Source organism: Anabrus simplex, chromosome 1, assembly GCF_040414725.1.
Source record: "Anabrus simplex isolate iqAnaSimp1 chromosome 1, ASM4041472v1, whole genome shotgun sequence".
NCBI classification, from domain to species: Eukaryota; Metazoa; Arthropoda; class Insecta; order Orthoptera; family Tettigoniidae; genus Anabrus; species Anabrus simplex.
Genome location: NC_090265.1, coordinates 1337259420 through 1337261778, shown reverse-complemented (window position 1 = coordinate 1337261778; position 2359 = coordinate 1337259420). Strand labels below are relative to the sequence as shown.

At 48.6% G+C, this 2359-nt stretch overlaps 1 non-coding gene across 1 annotated transcript; it reads right to left on the bottom strand.

Moving 5' to 3' along the window:
• Nucleotides 1-936: 936 nt before the first annotated feature.
• On the bottom strand, nt 937-1009 carry TRNAR-UCU (transfer RNA arginine (anticodon UCU)). Its single transcript has one exon. It is a non-coding gene; the product is annotated as a tRNA-Arg (tRNA).
• Nucleotides 1010-2359: the final 1350 nt, after the last annotated feature.

The following is a 2359-nucleotide window of genomic DNA, read 5'->3' as shown; positions in this document are numbered from 1 at the left end:
TTGCCTGGTGTGAAAATGGGAAACCACGGAAAACCATTTTCAGGGCTGCCCACAGTGGGGTTCGAACCTTACCCTCATTTTAGCAAGTGTGGTTTCATCATAGGAACACACGAGATATAATATTCACCATACACTGCAAGCGGTTCCTTCGATCGAGGATGCAACCTAGTCCTGAAACCTTCTAGTCCTGTTGACAGATTCTAATGAGTTTCTTTCTGTCATCATCATCATCATCATCATCATCATCATCATCATCCGTTTACCCTCCAGGTTCGGCTTTTCCCTCGGACTCAGCGAGGGATCCCACCTCTACCGCCTCAAGGGCAGTGTCCTGGAGCTTCAGACCCTTGGTCGGGCGATACAACTGGGGAGTATGACCAGTACCTCGCCCAGGCGGCATCACCTGCTATGCTGAACAGGGGCCTTGTAGGGGGATGGGAAGATTGGAAGGGATAGACAAGGAAGAGGGAAGGAAGCGGCCGTGGCCTTAAGTTAGGTACCATCCCGGCATGCGCCTGGAGGTGAAGTGGGAAACCACGGAAAACCACTTCGAGGATGGCTGAGGTGGGAATCGAACCCACCTCTACTCAGTTTACCTCCCAAGGCTGAGTGGACCCCGTTCCAGCCCTCGTACCACTTTTCAAATTTCGTGGCAGAGCCGGGAATCGAACCCGGACCTCCGGGGGTGGCAGCTAATCACGCTAACCACTACACCACAGAGGCGGACTCTTTCTGTCATACATCCTGTTAACAGAAGTCTGTCTGTCTCAAAAGGATGTGTGTACCTGCCGCAGGTATTCTTCAAAGGAAGCTATGAAGTAAAGAGAATCGGAACATGTAAAGGTACGTAAGGTGTTATGAGTTTCCTTGCATCGTTTGTGTCGAGACATGCAGCACGTGTTATGGTAATGAGCATATTCTTTACAAAAACGCTCGCGCCCCTTGTGGGGATCGAACCCACGACCTTTGAATTAGAAGTCCAACGCGCTTTCCACTGCGCCAAAGGGGCTCGACCGGTAATTTTGTGGTGTAGCACATAGTAACGCGTAATATATAAAGTATCTACACGGGTTATACATTTACAGGAAGCTAGAAGAATTACGAATCGTGTCATCCTACTTACAATCACAAAACAACTCTTAATCTTAACACATTTGTCTTCTGTCCGCCTCTGTGGTGTAGTGCTTAGCGTGATTAGCTGCCACCCCCGGAGGCCCGGGTTCGATTCCCGGCTCTGCCACGAAATTTGAAAAGTGGTACGAGGGCTGGAACTGGGTCCACTCAGCCTCGGGAGGTCAACTGAGTAGAGGTGGGTTCGATTCCCACCTCAGCCATCTTGGAAGTGGTTTTCCGTGGTTTCCCACTTCTCCTCCAGGCGAATGCCGGGATGGTACCTAACTTAAGGCCACGGCCGCTTCCTTCCCTCTTCCTTGCCTATCCCTTCCAATCTTCCCATCCCTCCACAAGGCCCCTGTTCAGCATAGCAGGTGAGGCCGCCTGGGCGATATACTGGTCATACTCCCCAGTTGTATCCCCAGACCAAGAGTCTGAAGCTCCAGGACACTGCCCTTGAGGCGGTAGAGGTGGGATCCCTCGCTGAGTCCGAGGGAAAAACCGAACCTGGAGGGTAAACAGATGATGATGATGATGATGATGATGACATTTGTCTTCTGCTTGGCCTTTCCTCAATTATCTGGGTCGGCACTCTATATGAGTTAAACCCATATTTACGGTCGGTTGCGTTTTCTGACACCAACATTGTGTGGAGGGACGTATAGCAGCCATAAGTCGAATAGGCTCATGGAAAAAATAATCAACTTAATATATTTGGATATGTGAGTGCTACATTCAGTGAGTTCAGTACAGGCATTTCACTAGAAGGCAGCAAAGATACCTCCCACTGCTCAAGTATATTCCCCGTACTTGGATATTGTCATGTTTTGGTTATGCACTTAAGCCATAAAAGCCTCCAGTGTAAATTAATGTGCCCACTGATGACAAGTCCAACTGAAATCTTCACACGGAAGAGCGGATATCGGAACAAAGACGGGGATGGAAAATGACAAACAAGGAAAGAGATACACACTACACCCCTTGCTAATGAGGTTTGGTCCAACGTGCACTACGTCAAAAGGGCCGTATGCATTATTCAACCAATCATAACATCGACAATGTCAACCACCCAAGGGAAGTAACAATATCAGTTAGCTCGTTTTCGCTACTCGGATGTGAATTAAAGATGAAATACAGTGCTCTTGTCTTCATATAATGAGGGATAATTTTGATGTTAATTTAAGTGCACCGAGCTCGATAGCTGCAGTCGCTTAAGTGCGGCCAGTATCCAGTATTCGGGAGACAG